The sequence below is a fragment of the Callithrix jacchus genome, chromosome 2 (genome assembly GCF_049354715.1).
Source record: "Callithrix jacchus isolate 240 chromosome 2, calJac240_pri, whole genome shotgun sequence".
NCBI lineage: Eukaryota > Metazoa > Chordata > Mammalia > Primates > Cebidae > Callithrix > Callithrix jacchus.
The window spans coordinates 25,782,293-25,808,779 of NC_133503.1; the positions used below are offsets into that span (position 1 = coordinate 25,782,293).

Below are 26,487 nucleotides of genomic sequence, written 5' to 3' on the forward strand. Positions count from 1 at the left end.
CTGTCTGAGACACCTGGCATCTTTGTAACCAATTTTCTGAGAAATAGGGCCCACCAGCCCTGTACATCCTGTATCTGCAACTGTGTAACTGTTACCCCATACTGCTACCCTAAATCCTGAGTAAAAAAAAAATTTTAAGTAGAACTTTTTGTTAGGCTCCCCTTTTCCCCTAACTGCTCCTACTGCTTCTGTAATAATCTGCTTGCTGCCCCTGACCCTAAACTGGTATAAAAATGTTGACCGCCCTTTGTTCTGAGCCAAGAGGTTTGAGCTCGGCTGACTCTCGGACACCGGCCGAATAAAGGTGGACTCTCAAACTCTGGGTGGCGCTTCTGTTTAAACTTGCTCGGGTATAACAATAACAACAATACAAACAAAAGTACACAAGTGGATGATCTCAGCCTAGGCTAGACTGACAGCCCTCCAGCCTTCCTAGGTTATAGGATCCTGCCCCAGCCTTGCCAACGCACCACAATGTTTCAGTTTTGTTGTTCAAGATAAGACCTGGAGTTCTTTGTCTCAACACTAAGATAATTAAGGAATATGGCCACAAGGGTGAGGTTGGAGCAAAAGTTTAATAAGCAAAACTAGAAAGCTCTCAGCAATGGAAAGGGGGCCCAAAATAGGGTTGCCATTCTAAAGTTGGATACCAGGGATTTTATAAACAGTCTGGTAGGGTGTGATATTTCATTTATATAAGATCTGAAGAACTGGTTAGGACTAGGTATTTCATCTGCATAAGGTGTGAATTCCTGACAGCTCCCTCCTATCCTTTTAGTGTATGTGTGGGCTCAGCCTAAGTTACTCCATGTTGTTTCATTTCCCTTACTGCCTATGTGTAAGGGTGGGATTCTCCATTGCGGACATGCTGGGTTTTGTGTTACTCCTCTTAGGCATGTTTCAAGCAAACCTCCCTTCCCCGTCCCCTATGCAAGCACCCTTATCTGAGTATGTCCAGAAAAGGAAAGGAATGCGCTCACTGAAGCCTACCACATGCATATGTGACCCTTCCTCCTCATCTATCCTTGTGGCCTGATCTTTTAGGCTTTTCCTTTGTTAGAAAAAAAGGAATTCTACCAAGGACTTGTGCTAGCTATCTGCCTGATTCCTTTCTCTCTTTTTTCTCAATAAGAAAAGAGGAAAAGGAAGTCAGGACTGAAGATATAACTGGGTTTCAATGTTTAGAAGAGAGTGTAAGAAAAGCAAACATCTTGAATGCTCAGAATAGGAGCTGAAACTCACTGCAGCAGGAAATGTGAAATCACCCAATGTTTGTCATTAGAACAATGATGGAAAGATCAATAATTTCCCCAGAAAGGAGAATTTACTATGTCTAAACTCATTTATGGCAGGATAGGAAGACTTTAATTAGATAGCCTATGAAACACATAACTTTATATGGGTTATCTGAGAAAGGGGAAGTTGACATTCATCGCTCAGTTCCCTTAGGACTAAATTGGAACATGAAGAAGAAAAGCCCTACAGCAAGTCATTTGTGTTTAATAAGAATCTGATGCTATTTATCTAGAATAAAACATTCTCCCAAATTAGATAATGTAAAATATATTAGATCTTTAGCTCCACCATTATTAGATAAATCCAAATGGCATAAAGAATCCCTAATTCTAATCCCAGCAGGGTTATGAATGTCCCTCTTGAAACTACGCATAAAGCTCACTAAGAACAGTCTTTGGAGTAGGACTGCTCTACAGTAGTTGTGTTACTGTAGGCAAGCCATTTAATCTCTGACTGTCATGTCTTTAGAAAGTCAGGTTAAGTACCACCTTTGGATCTGGCATCAGGCAAGCACTGAAGAATAACAGGGAAACAGACGAAATCCTTGACTTCATAGTGTTTACATTATAGTGCGGAGTTTTTTTTAAAGAGAGTGAACAAACAATGCCAGTTTTATAAAAATGAAGATTTTGCAAAATCTATGTTATGGATACTTTATAGGTTGTTGTAAAGATGACATAAAATCATGTAGATAATCCCTTCATGTATATTGTTACATATGTTGTATATCTTGATTATCATTCATATAATTAGTGACAATGTGAGCATCGGAAAGGTATTTTTATAAAAGCCATATGGAAATATAAATTTTGTGTAAGTCTAAAAAAGTCAAGGAAAAAATCATTTCAAAGCAAAAGGAATTATCATTTCTAACAAGGATACCATAAGCACGATGGAAGTCACAGTGCAAAAAAATGTATTTTGTTATTTTTAAATGACACCCACATGGCAGACAATATATTCCTTTTACCTAAGAAAGTGCTTTTACCATTTAATCACAAAATCAAGATCTAGTTTAATGGTACCTAGATACTTTGAACAAAAGATAAGACCAGAGGCAGGTTTGTTACATTTCATGGTGATTAGAACATTAAAAGAAACTACGGAGGAATTTACCCTCTGGACAAGAATTTAGGGGATAATAACAGTTTCACTAAATAATAAAGACATCCATGGGAATGGGGCTGTTTTAAAGAAAATTCTGCAATTCACAAAGCCTCCTTTTTTGAAAGTTTGCATGTAAAGAAGACAGTATCAAGGAAAATAAAGTGGTCAAATAAAAACAAACAAAAGAAAACCTGCAAACTGTATAACAATCAAAAAGTAGGCTGTAAAGATTTACAAATCAAAGCCATTACTAAATTGTGGCCTCCTCTAGTCCTCTAGGACTTCTAAGTCAAGAATTAAAGTTTCCTCCTGTTCCCTGGTTTCATCTATGTACAGTGGTCCTTCAGGAAATACCTGCTGGGTAAACTGAACTTTCTGGTGTTTGTAAACTCCACCGTACCTGTTAATAATTCAGCGGCATAAAGTGAAAACATTGCTTAGTCATTCATTATGCAAAGACTTCACATGATACACCACAGTTTTATGAATAAGCCAAGGATTTCAACTTTAGTTTCATCTGACATGACACTGGAATAAATTTGTGCTATTTCCCCATACTTTTTCCTGTTCCCTTCTAACCATTTTCCACTTTCAGCTCTTAAGAGGTGACCCACCACAGAACTCAGTCTGAGCCTTAAGAGGTGACCCGCCACAGAACTCAAACTGCAGTTTGCTCTATTTCATCTTCAAATAGTATTTTAAATAATTTGGTTTGACTTTCTGATGTTGTTAGCATCACATGTGGAGGGGGCACAGTCTGAAAGAGGAAGACTACTGAATGAATAGTCAGTTTGCTGAGGCATGGGCTCAACAGTGTTGTCCCTAAAGGAATTCAACATGTAATTAGTTGCTAGAAGTTTCCATAAAACTCAATATAATAGTTATGTTCTATATTTTATGTATTTTCTTTTTAGAGACATGGTCTCACTCTATCACTCAGGCTGGAGTCATAGAAAAGTTCTTAACACGTATTCAATAAAAACATTTTCATACCAAATGCCTGGCAGAGTACCAGAAACATAATCCAAACCACTATCAACATTAACTTGTACCATTGCAATAGTCTTATATCATTTTCTTATTTCTGTTACTATGTCTCCACTATTTATTTGATACTGGATGGCCAGAATGATCATTGTAAAACATAAATCATAACACACTGCTCTGCTGTGTAAAATGTTCTAGTGCTTTAAACTGCATTTGGAATCAATCCATATTTTAAACTGTGATTTTTCAAGGTCCTATAGGATCTGGCTCCTGCAGGCTTCTCTAACTCCAAGATATACTAGGTACTTGGGTTTACTATACTCCAATTGCACTGTCCTTTTTATTGGCTCTATTTCTATTGGATGCACCAAGTGCCTCTCTTCCTTAGACCCTTTGCATCTTTTTCCGTTCACAGAAATGACCTGCACTAAGATCTTTCTAATGAATGCCTTCTTATTCACCTCATTTATCTGTTGCTTGTTCAAAGAGAAGTTTCTTCAGCAACCAGTCTAATAGAGCTGCTATTTCCAGAGGTCACGGTCACATCTCCCTGACTTATTACATTCATACATTTATCACTGTCTACAATGATTGTCTTCAGGTATTTGCTTACCTATTGATTAAACACCTATCTAATAAACCTTCTCCTAAGATTTTTAAGGCCTACTAATGCATGTTTAAATATTTAGAAGTTTAGAAATCAAGTAATAAAACTGCTAAGTAAAATACATTTTACCTTCCTACCTTGACCAAAATAGGTTGGTAATGAAAGGCCAAGTTCAAATGTAGAACTTTCGACTGCTTGGTGTTCTATGCCAGAATATAACAGTATTAGAGAAGGAAATCAACCCTCACCCATACCCCAACCCCTTTTTCCTCCCACCCTTGACATTGTCTCATACAGGAATGGGTCTCATGTTCATATGTGAGACACACCAGTGCATTTATATCCATGTTCCATCTACAGTGTCCATCTCATACCCCAGGTAAACTATAATTCCCCTGGCCACTCCTCAGACATAGAAGGGAGTACAACAGTGATACACTTTGTCTTGTGCAAATGGACCCAGGAAATAGGCCTGTGCACTCCCTGAAAGTATGGGCTTGAAGTTGTTTGGACAGGGAATTCAAGTGCCATTTGCTTAGATCATGATCTCCAGAGAGGAGCAAGTGGCCACTCCTTGGCCAGTAGTGAGAGATGTGCCACATCAGACCAGAGTGCATTCCTCTTATATATCAGGGCCAGGGCGTGGGCTGGCAGGACTGAATTTTAGGAAGGTATCGCAGTCTCAACCCCACTCCATCCAATCCTAATCAGAGTACAAATACCAAAAGAACAGACATATTTTGTGTTTGTATCTGTTTTCTTTACTCAACAGTTTCAGGCACTATTTTAATATATGCTTAAAATTTGTGGAACAAATAAATATTTGACATGAAAATATTCATAGAAATGAATATAATGTTTTAACTTCAAAATATTCTTGAGTATGTAGATACTTCTGTCCCCGTCTTCCTAGTGCAACAACTTGAATGCAGTCAGGAAAAAGAAATGAGTTCAAGTTTATACACTAACTGTCAGAACTCCAAATGAGGATTAAAGGGAGTCAAGTATCAAAGAATAGAGACTTAGTCATTGCTATGCACCAGATTGCCAATTCCATGCAATGTGATTTTTTGCCCTTCAAGTAACATAGGAGAAAATGAAAAATTTTAAAACTATACCTCATCACCAAAAAAAAAATAGGGAACCTGGATTGAAAACATGGCAATTTAGGACAACTGATGGTTAAGCTGCCCATGGGTCTTCTCAGAAGAGGTGCACCATTCCTGTTGGAACCCCTAGAATCCACAAGGAGACAGCAGTGTTCGGTGCAACTTAAGATCTCCTATTGGATCTCTCAGAATCCACTAGAGTCCAATAAAAGTGACACCGCTTGCTGGGGCTACAGTTTGCAAGGAAGTGACAGGGTAATACTGTCATCGTCCAAGAGCACAGAAGAGTCTGGGCCTGCCTGGACAGCACTGGGGATTCCTGACTGGTGGGCCCCTGGCACCTGTGCTTGGTCTCAACTTACTGGGTGGAGATTTCTCCTTAAAGATGATGATTATCAAATAATAAATATGTGAAGAAGGGGGTTATACATTGGCATCAAATTTTTCTAAGTGTATTAGTTTGTTCTCACATTGCTATAAAGAACAACCTGAGACTGCATAATATATAAGGAAAGGAGGTTTAATTGACTCACGGTTCCATAGGCTTAACAGGAAACATGGCTAGGAGGCCTCAAGAAATGTACAATCATGGCAGAAGGCAAAGGGAAGCAAGCACATCTCACATAGTGGCAGGTGAGAGAGAGAGTGAAAAGAAGTACCACACTTTTAAACATGAGAAATCGCTATCACAAGAACAGCATGGGGAAGATCTTCCCCTGTGATCCAATCACCTCCCACCAGGTCCCTCCTTGGACACATGAGGATTACAATTTGAGATGAGATTTGGGTGGGGACACAGAGTCAAACCATATCATTAAGCCTGAAAAAGCAATTGGTTCCAACTCAAAAGGAAGAACATCAGTAGTTTGATCACATGGCATAAGAACCATAGTCACAACAGTAATTATAGCTAATATATATATATATATATATTGAATTTACCTTCTCAATGCTATTAATCTTTTCCCCTCCCCTCTACTGTCTCCCTAAACCAAGGTGCCCTCAGCCCTCACTTAGCCTACTGCAGGATCCATCCCGTCCCCCCATCTTCTTCACTGTAATCAGAGTCCAAAATACAACATACTTACATATCCACCACCACCACTTCATTCTTCTTAAAATTATTTAGTGGCTTCTCAAAAATATTAATTAAAAAAAAAAAACAGAATCCATAATATGGTCTAAAAAGCCTTACATGTTTAAACCCCACTAGCATCCCCCGCAGCAGCTGCAGCACTACCCATTACGCTTCTCTCTCATTCCTGAGGCATCAACCACCCTGGCCTTCACTACTTTTCTCTGACACTCTCTGTTGATACAGGGTCTTTGCCTACGTTACTCTCCCCTTTCTTTCCCCACCATCCCTTAGTGTCTTAGGTCGTTTGGACTGCTATAACAAATAGCAGAGACTGGGTAGCTTGCTCACAGTTCTGGAAGCAAGGAAATTCCAGATCAAGACCCTAACAAATTCAATATCTGGTGAAGACCCACTTTCTCATTCATAGAGGATGTGTTCATGCTGAGTGCTCGCAGGTAGAAGGGGCAAGGCAGCTCCCTAAGGCCTCTTTTCTAGGGGCACTAATCCCAACCATGAGAGCACCTTATAATCTAATCACTTCTCAAATTCCCCACCTACCAATATCATCACAATGGTGAGTAGATTTCAACATATGAGTTTTCAAGGGATACAAATACGTAGATCTTTATACTTAGTTAACTTCTATTCATCTTGGGGATCTAGCTGTACTGTTACTTTCTCAAGGAAGTTTCCTGCTCTCTCAGACTCAGAACATGTCTCAAAGTTATAACACTGCATTGTTTTATTTGACAGCAATTATCACAGTTAACATTTCACACATGTTTATATGATTATTTAATTCATAGCTGTCTTTCTAACCAACTCACAAACCTCCCAACTCACAGGCTCCATGAAGGCAGCAGAATGAGCTTGTTTCAGCTCACTCTTTTGTTTCCAGAGCTTAAAACCGTTCTCAGGACACAGCTGGTGCTCAATGAATGTTTCTTAAATAAGAAAATGTGTGGACTGAGCATGTTTGTGTGAAGTAAACTGTGTTCTGCATTTTCTATATTCCAGATGAGGAAACTAAAGCTTAAGAAGATGAATTGTCCTAATGCCAGCTATTTAGTACAGAGACCATGAAGCCAGTAATCAAACTCACACTTTCTAATTCAGTTTCCAGACCTCACAAATTTTATATAATAATATATCTGCCAAAATGTACTTCCCCTTGTCTCCCATATCATGCCTCTTCTTTTTTCCATAGTATAGTCTTATATGAAGACAGTGTTTCAGTAGAAATAAAAAATATTCCTAAATTATTTCAATACATATTTTCAAATAGTGAAGAGAGACCATTCCTTCAAAAATATTTCCACTTTTTCTGAGATGGAAAAGACACTCAGAAATGTATTTTTTGATCATCAGGTAAATTGAAAAATAATGTCAGGTAACCATGGTCTTACACTAAATTATTCCCTTTCCTTTCCTAAGGCAAATGCTGTAATCAGCCTCATACCACACAAGTCTAACACCCCTCTGCCCCATGGTATTGAATTAACCTTTACCTGACATTTCTAGGTAATCATTTTGGGAGCCATCCAATAAATCATTTAATAAAATGAAAGTGAAATAGCTTTCCAGAAAGTGCATGTGCTCATTTTAAGTACTTCTAAATGGAGGCAATTGCACTCAACAACAAAAATAGTTCTTTGTACCACCAAACACAAATGAGCGGACTGGCCTTGTACAAAGGCAACAAGGAAGCATCTGGCCATAAACCAGAATGGACTACTTAATGACATCCTCAAACAAGGACACCTGTGCCTATGGGGTTTTCTTCCCTGTCCTCACCACTGTCTGTGGCCACCGAACGTTGGCAATTCATCAGAAAAACAGATTGCATTTGCAAGGAGATTACATCACTGTCTGGTAGAATAACCGATAGCAAAAATTCCTCACCATTTAGCTTAGGAGATAAGTTGTCTTTTGGAAACAGAAGTTGGCTCCTACTTTATAATACAGAAATGGATGGAGAGTCACCTTGAAGATACTTTTGCCTCTAAAAAGGTTATTCAGATAGTTATGAAAATGTAGAGAAATGGGTACCAGTTGTTATGTTTTGAGTACCTTAGTCAATCTATTTCACTTCTTGATATTCCAAGTTGATTTCTCAGAAAAAGTGAACTTATATGCCTAAGAAGGTGAGAGTCTGTGAGAGAAAAAGAAACTATGCCTGATATCCTGATCCTTGAGACTGGAAGTTAGAAAACCTGGAGGAGTTGTCCAGAATAGCTTCAGCCAAGGCCCAATAGTAAGACAAAGAAATAATATAAAGAGCCTTTTGAATGATGAGTCTTTTAAGCTGGCATCCCTGCCTCAACACAGTGTCTGAGATTGTAGAGAAGGGCAGAATTTATTGGGAAAAAAAATAGTTCGTGGCTGCTTCTTACCCTTGAACAGTAGCTTTTTATTTACTGAGTTCTCAGATAAAAAGATTTGCCATTTCACTACAGATGTGACCTTTGAATACACACACAGGCCTTGAAAACCTTATATATGATAATTGGCTTGAGAGAGCAGTGTAGTTAATGATTCTAAAAAGAAAGCACAGAATAGTGGTCACTTAGGAATTTCCATTCAACCACAACAAAATGAATATACTCATTATTCAGAAAAAGGCTAGACATTTGTTTATATTCCATAAAATCAGGAGAAAATTTGTCTTTATGGGAAGTGTTTACATCTAAATCAGTGGTTTTCAACTGGGAACTATTTTGGCCCACTTCCATGAGACATTGGCAACACCTGGAGATGTTGTTTGTCATAACAGGGGGCTGAGATTGGCATCGAATAGGCAGAGGCCGTGGATGCTGTGAATCATCCTACATTGCACAGGTCAGCCCTCCTCATATCACATCATTATCTGTTTGAAATGTTAATGGTGCTGAGGTTGAGAACCCCTGAGATAGATCAAAAAGGATCATCTTAATTTCACTGAAAGTCATCTTCAGATCTAATTACAAACTGTTGAAAAAGCCAGTGAATTCAAGAACTGCTAAAAACTTTGCAATCTTTTTATTTCTCAGACAGCTGGCTAATTTCTTCATCTCAGGAACATATTCATCAAGGCCACTGCAGAGAAACTCTTCAGTTGCATTTTCCTATACAATTCCAAATACACATGGATATTCTGGGGTAATCCAAGGGAGGCTTTGAGAATCTTATCTATGTTTAAAGTGACAAGCAATATTACTCTACAGCACATTATGGGGAATTTTGTATACCTGGCAGTTTAGCCAAATAGAATAAACAACCAAACAATATTCCAATAAAAATCCAGCATTGTAATGTGATTTCTAGGTGAAGCTCTGGGCCACATAAACCGGGCTGTTCTCCAATCTGCAATTTATCATGAAAAGTGTAGAGTCTGGCCAGAAAGAAAAAGTTTTAAATTCCAGTCGCTTTCAAATTAAGTGTTCTACTGTAGAATAAAGATTCATATACCTCACCTATAATTAATCATTGGAATAATTATTGTATTTATCTAAGGGACATATTGTGAAAATAAAATCAATTGTGCATATAAAAACATTTAGGAGATTAACAGCTTAAAAATAAATGTAAATAATCGTGACTTTGTCTCAAAATAACTTACAAAAGTATCACAAGATGAAACTTGATTGACAGAGGCATTTTTGAGAATTTTCTGTATTCAAAGTGTATCTTCTTGTGGAAATTTTGACTTTAAATATGACATCAATTTAAACTATTAAGATACTGAAAGATGGGGAATAAGCTTATGCATTATTTCATGCTAATTCTAAATCAAGGCATTTTGTTAATATAGATTTAAGAAAAAACTGACATAAAGAATAGTCACAGTTATCCAGGATTTCCATCATTTTACTACTATCGGATTTTAACTGTTGGATGGCCAATTATTTCAGCGTTTTGAAATCTCACTTACAGAAATAACTAAAATCATAAAAATAATGAAGACATGAAAAGCAACATAATTTTCCTGGAAATCACAAATTTATGCATCTAAAACAACACACAATAAAATGAAACAAATATATATGTAAATATAGATACACCATATATAATTCAAATGTGAAAACTGAGTGAGTCCTAAACTTCTTAATGAAATATTTTTAGGGAATATACCTACCTTATCTATCAGGAAACATACATAGCAACTCGCTGATCTCAAGGTACGTAACTATGCTACAGCATTAATCGCATTTGACTCATAACCTTTCTAGCTTGAAGCCAAAAATACACTCTGTTCAGTTATAGACCAATGGCTTACAGACATACATAACTTATTATTCTAATCTTTATAGCCTTCAAATGATTTGCATTTTCCCATGCTTGACCTGCTACACATGCCATGATCTTGGTATTAGAGATAAGATTTTGGCTTTGCTTTTCCTCTTGGACATTAGTGAAAGAACCACATAGAAGCTATATATGACAAGAGGAAAAGCAGCCTTGTGATGGGATTTGCCTAATATAACTTTTATGCTGCAATATCACATTATCAATAAACAAAACTCACATGAAGAAGAAATGCTTCATGTTATATCTTAGAAAGCTTGAAATTCTCCACAGTTCTCATCAAAAACTAAAAAGGAAGGAAAAGGGGAGAAAGAAACTTATTAGTAGGTAATGAATAATGTTAACTGTATTTAATATTATTAAAGAAGTTCACAGTATCATTTAAATGCATTTCCTAGAACTAGACCGTAGAGTATAAAATAATTTTTCTCACAAACTTCCACCTCAGTCCTAATATCTCCATGAAGGTTTAAAATTATCTCAATATGTGGGAATTCACTGTAGCAAATTACTTTACATACTTGTTTAAATATAGTTATTTAAATATAGAGAGCATTAGTGACAGTTGGAAACACACTATATGCAGAATAATTTGTTTTAATTATACAGCTAGAGTATGTGTTATTTGTTGTTCATATCTCTTTTGGCAGCCTTCTTTCCTGTGTTCCATGCAATTTGGGGAACTAAGATGAAGGACTGTTAGAAATGCATAAATACAAATCTTTAGGGAGGCTGCCTTTGCCCTCACATGACCAGAGTATGTCTGAGAATAAAGGCAACATAAAAGAAATGGGGTGCCAAAGAGAGCAAGAGATGCAGGCATGACGGTTTCTAATTACTCCTAATAAGGATTTCAGTCTTAAAGAGCTGTGAAGCTGCTGAAGGGAATCAATCAGGAGGCAGGCATGATCATATTTAAACATGGCAAAGATCATGCTGGCCACTGTACAGGATATAGTTTGGAGAAAAAGAAAACTGAGTTAGTATGTGAATTCCATTTCTGAGGTTATAACTGACAGGCAGGCAAGAAATCAAGGCATCTCTTCTTTTTTTTTTTTTCTTTTTTTTAATTGCATTTTAGGTTTTCAGGTACATGTGCAGAACATGCAAGACAGTTGCATAGGTACACACATGGCAGTGTGTTTTGCTGCCTTCCTCCCCTTCACCCACATTTGGCATTTCTCCCCAGGCTATCCCTCCCCAGCTCCCATCCCCTGCTGTCCCTCCCTTATTCCCCCCAATAGACCCCAGTGTTTAGTACTCCCTTCCCTGTGTCCATGTGTTCTCATTTTTCATCACCCGCCTATGAGTGAGAATATGCGGTATTTCATTTTCTGTTCCTGTGTCAGTTTGCTGAGAATGATGTTCTCCAGATTCATCCATGTCCCTACAAATGACGCAAACTCATCATTTCTGATTGCTGCATAATATTCCATGGTGTATATGTGCCACATTTTCCCAATCCAGTCTATCATCGATGGGCATTTGGATTGGTTCCAGGTCTTTGCTACTGTAAAGAGTGCTGCAATGAACATTCGTGTGCATGTGTCCTTATAGTAGAACAATTTATAGTCCTTTGGATATATACCCAGTAATGGGACTGCTGGATCAAATGGAATTTCTATTTCTAAGGCCTTGAGGAATCGCCACACTGTCTTCCACAATGGTTGAACTAATTTACACTCCCACCAGCAGTGTAAAAGTGTTCCTATTTCTCCTCATCCTCTCCCGCATCTGTTGTCTCCAGAATTTTTAATGATCACCATTCTAACTGGCGTGAGATGGTATCTCAATGTGGTTTTGATTTGCACCTCTCTAATGACCAGTGATGATGAGCATTTTTTCATATGTTTTTTGGCCTCATGTATGTCTTCTTATAAGTGTTTCCTGACCAATTTCAAATCTCATCAAGTGTTTGTCCCCAGTGCTTATGTACTCTAATGATACCTTGCATATTTCCTTTTTCATAGGTATCACAACTATATAGTTTTTGTCTTAGGTTTTTTAATGCCTGCTGTCCCACTAGACTCACACATGAGTGCAGGAATTTTAACAGTTGTATTTATCTCTTTTAATCTCCATACACAGAAGTGTACTCAGTACAGAGACGCCAAATAAATATTTGTAAAATGAACCTGAATGATGAAATGAATAAGAATTGACACTAATTGTTACTGGCCTTAGAAACATAGTTTCATTAAAAAGGTTAATTCTGTATATATCAGAAATAGAGAGTGTAAAAATAAATATGTGGCTGAAAAGTTATTTATGGCAATATTTTATACATCCACATGAAAAGTCTTCCCCCCAAGTGCTGTCAATAAAGTGGTCTTTTTTTTTTTTTTTTTTTACTTTACTCAACATTATACAAACATTTTACTAAGAAAATGAGCAGAAGTTGCTGGAGAGTGAAAAAGAGTTGGATAAGATATAGGGCAAGTCTTTTGGCTACTAAGTAAAAATGTTGCCTATAAACCAGGTCTCTATTAGTGTAAGATCCTAAAGTAAGCTAGAATATCATCTAATTAATAATCTGACAGATTATTCTACATTTTACCTCATCCTTTAGTAAATTGGCTGGATAATATAGAAATGGTATTTTTGAAAAATAACTACAACCCTAATTGAATTTTTCAGTCCCTTTCTGCCACCAGTCAGGAGACTACTGTTTCTGGTGCCGAAACTCCAAAGATGGATGACTACACTTTCTGAAGGCATAAACACAATCTCGGCTTTTCGTTCTGATGCATGACCACAGGCCCATAAGCCTGTTTCTGGATTCATAATGAGCCTCTCCCACTGACTTCGTGAGATAAGGTAGATTTTAATTACTTAGTTTCAGGTTCTGAAATCACACTGAGCACAAACAAGCACAGAATCAAATCATGCTGTGACTGACTAATCTGTCAAGCAATACTGAGTCATCATTTAGAAAAGGTTATATTTTGCATGCACTATTTAGATTTTCCATAATATGCCACTAATAGGAAATTTTATTTTATATGATTTGAAAATCTGCTTAAAGTAAAAGAAAATGTCTCATCTTTGCATTAAGAAAGCATATGCTATATGTATACTGTGATTTTTTAAAAATACATTTGATTCTACATTAAAGGAATGAAATGAATTCTTTCATGTTTATTTCTTAGATTATATGTTTTGGTTTATATAAAATCTGAAAGTACGGTTGCAACAACAGCTGATAAATGAGATGTACAGATTGTAAATGCATCATGGGAAAGGTACATGAGGCCAAAATTGCTGACTGTATTATTTCTATACACCCTACCTAGCTTCAAAGATCAGCCAGTTTCTGGAGTTGAAATCATTTTCATTTATTTTCAGTGGTTAACATGACTATTATTCACTAACATAGAAAAGCAATTCATCCTTTTTTGTTTAGTTGTAACTAAGCTATTTACTTATTATAGAGCTCTAAATTCAGTTAGCAAATATCCTTTGAGCTCTGGATGAAAAATTACATAGGCTGAATTTCTAAAATCATGAAGATAAGTAAGTATTTAAGTGGGTATGACATGTATGTTTAAGTAAATGTCTTGAGAAAAATTATTTTCTTCTAATTAATTATCTTCCCCAGAAGAGACAAAATAATTTTTATTTGGATAAAACTGAGGACACTGTTTATTTGGATTATGGCTCAGTTTCAAACACAAATATATGTCACATTAAGATCCTATTTCTATATGAAAGGAAAAGAGTAAAACTTATCTGATGTTTACATGAATTCTTCACAACAACCTAGCCATTGGAAACATGTTGAAATTCTGTGAAGAAAATGCAATACTCTGAAACCTTATCATATTCTGTTCTTGTTCATGCTCTATGACCACTTGATAGGGGAAAATAATTACTTTAAATAATATCTATGAGTACTGTAGAAACTCAGTGAATCATTTGGAATATAGTGAATTCTTTTTTATTTTCATTAAGCCTTAAAAAATTCTTTATTTATCAATATCTGAGCTCTTTTTCTACACTGTGTTGATGGGTCCACAAAAGAGAAAAAAAGCACCTTATAACTCTAGGACTCTCTAGAGCCTACAAAGGGATTTCACTATATTTCACTTAACACACACAATGAAAAGTAAGGTAGCTCACTGGAAAACAGATTCCGGAGAGATTGCTATTTGCCCAAGTTCAGAAAGATAGTGTCAGAATTTGGACTTGAACCTGGGATTTCTGACAATAGGTCCAGCATGTTTTCCTACACATGTTGCCTAACACAATGCTTAACCTAAAAAGTATACTACTAACTGAGAATGAAATGTAAACATACATAGAAAAGTTAAATTAGAATTTAAGTACCATGTTACAGAGGCAAAAAAAATGATCTGAACTAAATCATTGACCTATGCTGAATAACAACTGATATAAACTGAATGCGGAAAGAATATTGGAGCTTGAGGTGGCTTCCATTGGAAAAAAAAAAAACTAATAATTAGAGAATTCTAAGTAATTTAAGAGAATTTCGATTTTAAACTTGGAAAATTTTCTGGCAACTTTCATAAAGGAAAATCAAAGAATCTTTTATTTGACCAAAGAAATTAACTAAAGGCAATGTATATCAGATAAGGCTAAAATGTCACCTTCCAAAAGCTGTAGGCATCTAAAATACTATTCTCTATATTTCCAAGTAGAAAACAATTCTACAGAAATACTGCATATGCTGCTGTTTTGCTCTTCATAATGCTAGGAGTAGTATAGGGTGAATTAATATTTGCTGCCATACACATTGAAGTGGAAGACGGAAATTAAATTTCTGAAACATTTCCAAATGTGCAGATAATTCACATTTTGAGAGCAGTTCAACCACTACTTGTCTACCCTCTTAATATTCTTCCTGATAATATTTAATAGTAGGATCATCCCAAAATTGCTTGGATCAGAAGAAATTATGTTGCATTTGATAATTCAAATAATTTGTTTACTTAATGATCTGATTTATAGATATAATGAGGAATTGAAACCACTAATTTACCATCAAACATATGGCAAATACATAAATACACTCATATTTTTTACCCATAATCCACTAAAACTATAAAGAATTATATCAACTAGGTTGATTCTATAGAAAGTTGCTAATTAAATAATACTGGTTCTTGCTGAGAAAGAAAAAAAAACACAGGTTTTTGTTAATGAGAAAAAGAAAAGCACTTAGTGTGAACAAACCTAGATTTTACATGGCTGTTTTTTAGCAACTCAAATAAATCTGAGGAAAGGAGAAATTTTCTACAAAGTGAGTGGATTGTATGAGACAGACTCACTATAAAATTTATTTCTGCTCTTAAAAAAACTATGGTCAAAAATAATTTAACTGTATATTTGAAAATAACTGAAAGAGTATTACTGGGTTGTTTGTAACAAAGGCTAAGTGCAGGAAGTGATGAATACCCCATTTACCTGATGTAATTAAACATATTGCATGCCTATATCAAAGTAATTTATGTAACCCACAAACATATACAACTGCTATGTACCCACAAAAATTAATAATAATTTAATGTAGATGTTACTTTTTAAAAGTTTTTTATCATAAGATTATTCTGATTGCAAAAAGAAAAACACATTTCAAATTAGCTTACACTAAATAAATAAATAAGCTTATAAAGGGTGAGCCTAACTAAAATCTGAAGAATGAATGAGAGAAAAGTCATTTCAGAGGAGGTTACTACAATAATCTGAAAGAAAGATGATCATGTCCTCAACTGGTGTATTAGCAGAGGACATGGCTAGATGAAAAGGCAAAGAGATATATTTGATGCAGAAATGACAGATCCTCTTAGTTATTGGGTGTTGAGAAATGTACAATGAAAGAAGTGACCAGGAAAAATTATTTTTGCTCTGGTTATTTTGTTTTGTACATTTTCTTCTACTTCTACTGCTTTTATAATTTTACTGTCATATTTAAATCTCTAAGCCACAGAATATGTAAGTTCAAGGGAAATACATATAACATAATTTGTTTTTCTTATATTTTAAGTTCTGGGGTGCATGTGCAGATCGTACAGGATTGTTACACAGGCATACACATGCCATGGTGGTTTGCTGAATCCATCTCCCCATCATCTACATTAGGTATTTCTCCTAGCGTTATCCCTCCAAAATCTATCCACCCACTGCTATCCCTCCCCTAGCTCCACCAGCCCCCGACAGGCCCCAGTGTGTGTGATGTTCCCCTCCCTGTGGCCATGTGTTCTCATTGTTCAACACCCACTTATGAGTGAGAAAATGCGGTGTTTGGTTTTCCATTCTTGTGTCAGTTTGCTGAGAATGATGGTTTCCAGCTTCATCCATGACCCTGCAAAGGACATGAACTCATCCTTTTTATGGCTGCATAATATTCTGTGGTGTGTATGTGCCACACTTTCTTTATCTAGTCTATCATTTATGGGCATTGGGGTTGGTTCCAAGCCTTTGCTATTGTAAACAGTGCTGCAATGAACATATAACAGAATGATTTATAATCCTTTGGGTATATACAGAGTAATGGGGTTGCAGGGTCAAATGGTATTTCTATTCCTAGATCCTTGAGGAATCACCAGTCTTCCACAATGGTTGACCTAATTTACACTGCTACCAATAGTAGCATTCCTATTTCTCCACATCCTCTCCAACATCTGTTATCTCCTGATTTTTTAATGATCATCATCCTAACTGGCATGAGGTGGTATTTCAATGTGGTTTTGATATGTATTTCTCTAATGACCAGTGATGATAAGCATTTTTTCATATATTTGTTGGCTGTATAAATGTCTTCTTTTGAAAAGTGTCTGTTCATATACTTCACCCAATTTTTGATGGGTTGGTTATTTTTCCTGTAAATTTGTTAAGTTCTTTGTTGATTCTGGATAGTGGCCCTTTTTCAGATGGGTAGATTGCAAAAATTTTTTCCCATTCTGTTGGTTGCTGGTTCACTCTAATGATAGTTTATTTTGCTGTGCATAAGCTCTTAAGTTTAATTAGATACCATTTGTTTATTTTGGCTTTTGTTGCCATTGCTTTTGGCATTTTAGTCATAAAGTCCTTGCCTATGCCTAAGTCCTGAATGGTATTGCCTAGGTTTTCTTCTAGGGTTTTTATGGTGTTAGGTCTTATGTTTAAATCTTTAATCTATCTGGATTTAATTTTTGTACAAGGTGTAAGGAAGGCGTCCAGTTTCAGCTTTCTGCATATGGCTAGCCAGTTTTCCCAACGCCATTTATTAAACAGAGAATCCTTTCCCCATTGCTTGTTTTTGTCAAGTTTGTCAAAGATCAGATGGTTGTAGATATGTGGCGTTCTTTCTGAGGCCTCTGTTCTGTTCCATTGGTCTATATCTCTGATTTGGTACCAGTACTATACTATTTTGATTAAGGTAGGCTTCATCCCTGGCATGCAAGCCTAGTTCAACATATGCAAATCGATAAACGTAATCATCACATAAACAGAACCAAAGACAAAAACCACATAATTATCTCAATAGATGCAGAGAAGGCCGTCAGCAAAATTAAGTAGCCCTTTATGCTAAAAACTCTTAATAAACTAGGTATTGATGAAACATATCTCAATATAATAAAAGCTATTTATGACAAATCCACAGTCAATATACTGACTGGGCAAAAACTGGAAGCATTTCCTTTGAAAACTGGCACAAGACAAGGGTGCCCTTTCTTAGCACTCCTATTCAACACAGTATTTGGAAGTTCTAGTCACAGCAATCAGGCAAGAAAAAGAAATAAACAGTATTCAACTAGGAAAAAAGGGAGTCAAATTGTCTCAATTTGCACATAACATGTTTGTATATTCAGAAGACACCATCCTCTCAGCCCAAAAATCTCACTAAGATGATAAGCAAATTCTGCAAAGTCTCAGGATACAAAATCAATGTGCAAAAATCACAAGCATTTCTATACACCAATAACAGACAAACAGAGAGCCAAATCATGAACAAATTCCCCTTCACAATTGCTACAAAGAAAATAAAATTCCTAGGAATACAACTATCAAGGGACATGAAGGATCTCTTCAAGGAGAACTACAAAACACTGCTCAAGGAAATAAGAGAGGACACAAACAGATGGAAAAACATTCCATGCTCATGGTTAGGAAGAATCAGTATTGTGAAAATGGTCATACTCTCCAAAGTAATTTATAGATTCAATGCTATCCCCATCAGGCCACCATTGACCTTCTTCCCAGAACTGGAAAAAACCACCTTAAGCTTCATATGGAACCAAAAAGGAGCCCATACAGCCAAGACAATCCTAAGCAAAAAAATACAAAGATGGAGCCATCATGCTACCTGACTTCAAACTACACCATGTAACACAATTTTTAAAAAGAAAAAACAGTCTCCCACAGATCAGGGGTAATTGTGTAAAATGAATTAAGAAGTATTATCATCTCAGTTCTGAGCATCTGAGGACTTAAAAATGAAGTACAATAAAATTAAAAGTTTTCAGTAAAGAAATTAAATAATTATAACAAATAGCCTATATTTACATTAGGAGAATTAAGCCATATCTCAGATAGCTATACCCTGCCACTGAAAAATGACATAGATATTACCTACTAGTTCTATCTATATTTGGAATAAAGACACTGACTTTCAAAGAAGTCAGTTATTAATAGCTAATATGACACAACAAGATGTCAGCAGAGCTGAGACAGCCTTGTTTTCCCAATGATCCAATCAGTGTTTCTTATACTCTTCTATTTTATTTATTCATTCATTGTTAACCTGGCATATACTAGTTGCAAGAAAAGGCATATGGTAGATATTATCGAGAAGGCTGATAATATGTCCTTATGGCCAAGATTCTACAGTTATATTCACAACACTGTTAAATATACAAAAGTATAATATAAGAAAACATCTCCAAACAAGTGTTTGAATATAGCTTTTGAGTGCAAATCAGAAAAAAAATAAAGCCATGGTTAATAATTCTTGCCAAATATGTTAGTAAATGCTTTAGAGGTCTTTTCTCACATAATCCTCACAATGCAACTCATAAAACAGTTACTATTAAACCCATTTTACAGATAAAGACACACTGAGACTAGTTTAATAATGCGGAAAAGATAGCATAGCTGCTAAATGTTCAAACTCTGGCAATGACTCTAATTGCTGTATTGCACTGCTCACCTACAGTAGTAGGGAGGAAGGATGACAAAATTTGGTGAGAACATGAACTGTGCACTAGGATAAAAAGTATGCATAGTACTTCTAGTTATAAGACACAGGAGGGATATCATGGGTAGAAAAAGCATATTACAGATATCCACATAGATGGCAAAGTGCATGAATATTTGTAGAACAGTGTTAGAAAATTAAAATGGAAAGGTAGGAAGGGCCAAACACTCAAAGGGATTGAGTACCAAGATAAACTGCTGGGTTTTATACTGTGAGAAGTGGGAGATATCAAACCTCTCTGAGCATAGGAGATGCATACTCAAAACAGATTTTTACTAACATTAATATTAGCGCTTTTTTCTTTTCAGATGGCAAGAGTGAAGGGGGAGGGACAAGACGGCTGAATAGAGACAGCTCCAGTGCACAACATCCAGTGAGAGAGATGCAGAAAACAAGAGATGTCCTAGCTCCAACTGAGGTACCAGATTCATTTCAATGGGACTGGTTAGATGGTGAGCACAGCCCAGGTAGGGCCAACTGAGGTGGGGAGGGGTGCTGCTTCACCCAGAAAGTATATCTGACTGGATAATTTGGGGCTCTCTCCTGGCACCCTGCTCCAGAAATGGCACTTCCCACAAAGCCTCAGCAATTCATAGAACAGGGGATCTTCGCTGGTCAAGCACCAGAAAGTGCAAGTGCACAGTTGAATAATAATCTGGGCCGGTGCTGTGGATTCTTGGTACAAATCTAAGCAAATGCATAAGCCGGTCAAGAGGGCTGCAGACTGAGCTACTGTCACCCTCCCATCCCAAGAGAGAGGGAGCTGAAAGCGGAGAGGCAGATGGTGCAGCTGGGAGGGTCCCTCCCCCACAGACCCCAGTGGGCTGAAGCCCTAACACTTCAGTGTTTCAGTCCCAGCTGAACCCTGAATGATCCAGCTCCATGGATGAAAGGGCATCTGCCATTAAAGAGGTGGGCCTAATCTCCCTGTGTCAAAAAAAGACACAGGAAGCCTACCTAGCAATTGGGCAGAGTCCCTGGCAACCCAGCAGTGCCTCCACAGGCAAAAAAGCAACCTCATCAAGCAGCTCCCTGAGATCAAAGCTAGATAAATCCACGAAGATGGGAAGAAAACCAGCACAAAAAAGATGAAACCATGAAAGACAGGATGCCTCTTCTCCTTCAAGAGATCACAACTCCTCACCAAAAAGGGAAGAAAATATGACAGAGAACAAGTTAGAGGAACTGACAGAAATAAGCTTCAGAAGGTAGGTAATAACAAACTTCTCTGAGCTAAAGGAACATGTACTAACCTAATGCAAAGGAACTAAAAACCTTGAAAAAAAGGTTAGACAAAATGCTAACTAGAATAACCAGCTTGGAGAAGAACATAAACAACTTCATAGAGCTGAAAAACACAGCATGAGAACTACACAAAGCAAACACAGGTTTCAATAGCCGAATCGATCAAGCAGAAGAAAAGTTATCAAAGATTAAAGATAAACTCAATGAAATAAAATGAGAAGGCAAGACTAGAGAAAAAAGAGTGAAAAGAAATGAACAAAGCCTCCAAGAAATATGGGATTATGTGAAAAGACCTAATCTATGCTTGATCAGTGGACCTGAATGTGATGGGGAAAATGAATCCAAGCTGGAAAACAGTCTCCAGAGTATTATCCAGGAGAACTTTCCCAGCCTAGCAAGGCAGTCCAGCATTCAAATTCAAGAAATACAGAGAACTCCACAAAGATATTCCTCAAAAAGAGCAACCCCAAGGCACATAATCATCAGATTCACCTCCAGGGTTGAAGTGAAGGAAAAAATGCTAAAGGCAGCCAGAGAGAAAGGTTGGGTCACCCACAAAGGGAAGCCCAATAAACTCACAGCAGATCTATTGGCAGAAACCGTACAAGCCAGAAGAGAGTGGGGGCCAATATTCAACATCCTTAAAGAAAAGAACTTTCAACAAAGAATCTCATATCCAGCGAAATTAAGCTTAATAAATGAAGGAGAAACAAAATCCTTTACTGACAAGCAATTACTGAGAGCTTTCATCACCACCAGACCTGCCTTACAATGGCTTCTGAAGGAAACACTAAACACAGAAAGGAACAACCAGTACCAGCCAATGCAAAAACGTACCAAATGGCAAAGACCATTGCAATGAGAAAACCAAGTCAACTAACAGACAAGAAGCCAGCCAGTAACAAAAAGGCAGAATCAAATTTACACATAAAAATATTAACATTGAATGTAAATAGCCTAAATGTCCCAATCAAAAGAAACAGACTGGCAAACTGGATAAAAAGTCAAGACCCATCAGTATGCTGTATTCAGGAAACCCATCTCATGTGCAAAGAAACACATAGACTCAAAATAAAGGGATAGAAGAAGATTTACCAAGCAAATGGAGAACAAAAAGCAGGAGTTGCAATCCTAGTCTCTGATAAAATGGACTTCAAACCAACAAAGCTCAAAAGAGACAAAGAAGGGCATTACATAATGGTAAAAGGATCAATCCAACAAGAAGAGCTAACTATCCTAAATATATATGCACCCAACACAGGAACACCCAAATACATAAATCAAGTTCTTAACATCCTAAAAGGAGATTTAGACTTCCGCACAATAATAGTGGGAGACTTCAACACTCCACTGTCAATTCTAGACAGCTCAATGAGACAGAAAATTAACAAGGACATCCAGGACCTGAACGCAGATGTGGACCAAGCATACCTAATAGACATCTACAAAACACTCCACCCCAAATCCACAGAACATACATTCTTCTCAGCACCATATCACACTTACTCTAAAATTGACCACATAATTCGAAGTAAATCACACCACATAATTGGAAGCAAATGCAAAAGAATGGAAATCATAACGAACAGTCTATCAGACCACAAAACAATCAAATTACAACTCAGGATTAAGAAACTCACTCAAAACTGCACAACTACATGGAAACTGAACAACTTGCTTCTGAGTGTCAACTGGATAAATATTGAAATGAAGACAGAAATAAAGATGTTCTTCAAAATCAATGAGAATGAAAACACAACGTACCAAAATCTCTGGGACACACTTAAAGCAGTGTTTAGAGGGAAATTTATAGCAATAAATGCCCACATGAGAAACCTGGAAGTATCTAAAATTGACATCCTATCATCAAAATTGAAAGAGGTAGAGGAGCAAGATCAAAAACATTCAAAAGCTAGCAGAAGACAAGAAATAACTAAGATTAGAGCAGAACTGAAGGAGACAGAAACACACACACACACAAAATCCCTTAAAAAAAATCAATAAAACCAGGAGCTGGTTCTTTGAAAAAAATCAACAATATAGACTGACCACTAGCCAGACTAATAAAAAAGGAAAGAGAAAAGAATCAAATAGTTGCAATAAAAAATGATAAAGGGGACATCACAACCAAAGCCAGAGAAATACAAACCACTACAGAGATTACTACAAACAACTCTATGCACATAACCCAGCAAATCCAGAAGAAATGGATAAATTCCTGGACACTTATACCCTCCCAAGACTAAACCAGGAAGAAGTTGAATCCCAAAATAGACCAATAACAAGATCTGAAGTTGAGGCAGCCTACCAGTCAAAAAAAGTCCAGGCCCAGATGAGTTTACCACCAAATTCTACCAGACATACAAAGAGGAGCTGGTTCCATTTCTTCTGAAACTATATCGAACCATACAAAAAGAGGGAATCCTCCCTAACTCATTTTATGAGACCAACATCATCCTGATATGAAAACCCGGCAGAGACTCAACTATAAAAGAAATCTTCAGGCTAATATCCATAATAAATATCGATGTAAAACTCTTCAATAAAATATGGGCAAACCAAATGCAATACACATCAAAAAGCATATTCATCATGATCAAGTAGGCTTCATTCCGGGGATGCAAGGCTGGTTCAACATATGCAAATCTCTAAATATAATCCATCCAATAAACAGAACCAAAGACAAAAACCACATGATTATTTCAATAGACACAGAGGAGGCCTTTGAAAAAATTCAACAGCCCTTTATGCTAAAAACTCTCAATAAACTAGGTATTGATGGAATGTATCACAAAATAATTAAAGGTATTTATGATAAACCCACAGCCAATATCATACTGAGTGGGCATTCCCTTTGAAATCTGGCACTAGACAAAGATGCTGACCATTCCTATTCAATATAGTATTAGAAGTTCTAGACAGAGCAATTAACAAGAAAAAGAAATAAAGGGTACACAAGTAGCAAAACAGGAAGTCAAATTGTCTCTATTTGCAGACATGATTGTATATTTAGAAGACCCCATCATCTCAGCCCAAAATCTCCTTAAGCAACTTGTCTCAGGATACAAAATCAATGTGTAGAAATCACAAGCATTCCTGTATACCAATAACAGACAAACAGAGAGCCAAATCATGAGTGAACTGCCATTCACAATTGCTACAAAGAGAATAAAATATCTAAGAATACAGCTAACAAAGGATATGAAGGACCTCTTCAAAGAGAACTACAAACCACTACTCAAGGAAATAAGAGAGGACACAAATGGATGGGAAAACATTCCATGCTCATGGTTAGGAAGAATCACTATCATGAAAATGGCCATACTGCCCAAAGCATTTATAGATTCAATGCCATCCCCATCAAGCTACCATTGATCTTCTTCACAGAACTGGAAAAAAAACACTTTAAACTTCATATGGAATCAAAAGAGAGCCCGCATGGCCAAGACTAACCTTAGCAAAAAGAACAAAGCTGGAGGCACCACATTACCTGACTTCAAAAAATGATGCATTCATGCCCTTTATGGGGACATGGATGAATCTGGAAACCATCATTCTTATGTCAGCAAACTGACATAAGAACAGAAAACCAAACACCACATGTTCTCACTCATAAGTGGGTGTTGAACAATGAGAACACATGAACACAGGGAAAGAAGCATTACACACTTGGGTCAGAAGGTAGGGGCTAAAGGAGGGACAGCAGGAGGAGGGGAGGCTGGGAGGGATAACATGGGGAGAGATGCCAGTTGCAGGTGAGGGAGGGATGGAGGAAGCAAACCACCTGGCCAAATATGTACCTATTCAATAATCCTGCATGATCAGCACTGTATCCTAGAAACTAAAGTACAATAAAAAAAATAAAAATAAAAATAAAATGGCAATAGCATGTCATTTTAAAAGAAAAAAAATGCAAGAAGACCTAAGGAAGCTTTTGAAAACCAGGACAGTAACCAGACTAGAAATAATAACTAGCCATATTTGTTTAAAAAGTCCTCATCACCAATTATAACACACCAGATTTGCTTTTTTACCAACTGAGAAAAAAAATGCCCTCACTTCCAATGTTTGTTTTTACTAATTGGCACCATTTTCAATCATAATTACATTTCAATAACATTTTGAATAACTGAAATGTTGATTCTTAGTTACCCAAAACTCTTGGTTTTTATTATAGTATGAAATCATTGAGGATTGACTCTACTTAACAAAGAAATCCCTAAGTAAAATACATAGCTGGGATATCTATCCAAAATCCAACTTGAATTATACATGTTCCAAATACTTCCCATTGCAAAGGACCCTTTTGCATGCATAAATTGCTGAGAATTCAACACATATTTTATAATAAAAGATATTGTAATCAAGTGACCAGAAGCCATTTAAAAGCCAAAATATTATTCATATATAAGAATACTTTGTGTGAAGACTCATGAGTTATTTTTAAGAAGGGAAAAAAGAAAATTGCAGTAAAAAGCAATTTTCTACGTGAGTGAATTGGGCAAAATAGACCTTTCTAAAGAGTCTCTCTCCTTCCTCGAAAAAGAAAAAATAGAACACCTGTTCTGAGCATTTCTTCAATCCTACACTCAGTCAAATCATAATGACTCTACTGGTAGCTTGAAATTGGCCAATTGGGAAAAACATACAACATAGAAATCAGTAAGTGCAACAAATCTGAGCAGTTTTTTATCTCAGAGCCAATTTTCCAATACATAACTAATTATAAATGTTCCAAATGTTTTCTTGATTCAGAAACCTTGATTCTTACGAAAATAGTTGAGAATTTGGTGCCTGAAATAGAAATTTTATACAATACATTTGAAATGTAAAAATCAGTTTTATTTTATTTTGTAAAGAACAGAAGCCTTCTAAGAGTCATCAGTTTCCCATTGTCCAAGGAAGTCTCCCATAATGTTTTGGCATTCACTCAATATTTTTGAGGCTATTAATGAGAATGCTCCTTAAATCTTAATAGGCTACTTCACTCGTTCTCAAATACTAAAATGTTGATGCTTGTTAAAACACACTCCATGTGAAAAAAATGCTCATCATCACTGGTCATTAGAGAAATGCAAATCATAACCACATTAAGACACGATCACACACCAGTTAGAATGGTGATCATTAAATAATCTGGAGACAACAGATGCTGGAGAGGATGTGGAGAAAAATGAACACTTTGACACTGTTGGTAGGAGTGTACATTAGTTCAACCATTGTGAAAGACTGTATGTCAATTCCTGAAGGATTTAGAAATAGAAATTCCATATGACCCAGCAATCCCATCACTGGGTATATACCCAAGGGATTACAAATCGTTCTACAATAAAGACACATGCACATATATGTTCATTGAGGCGCTGTTTACAATAGCAAAAACTTGGATCCAACCCAAATGCCCATCGATGATAGACTGGACTGGGAAAATGTGGCACATATACACCATGGAATACTATGCAGCCATAAAAAAACGATGAGTTTGTGTCTTTTGTAGGGACATGGATGAGTCTGGAAACCATCATTCTCAGCAAACTGACACAAGAACACAAAACCAAACACCTCATGCTCTCACTCA

General features: G+C 36.6%; 1 long non-coding RNA gene across 4 annotated transcripts in view; it reads right to left on the reverse strand.

Moving 5' to 3' along the window:
• Positions 1 to 26,487, reverse strand: part of LOC103789015 (uncharacterized) — a 724,824-nt gene that overhangs the window by 298,461 nt on the left and 399,876 nt on the right. For all 4 annotated transcript variants that reach the window (XR_013530713.1, XR_013530714.1, XR_013530711.1 and 1 more), the window contains exon 5: positions 10,689 to 10,754. This is a non-coding gene — a long non-coding RNA (uncharacterized LOC103789015). The remainder of the gene's footprint in view (positions 1 to 10,688; positions 10,755 to 26,487) is intronic.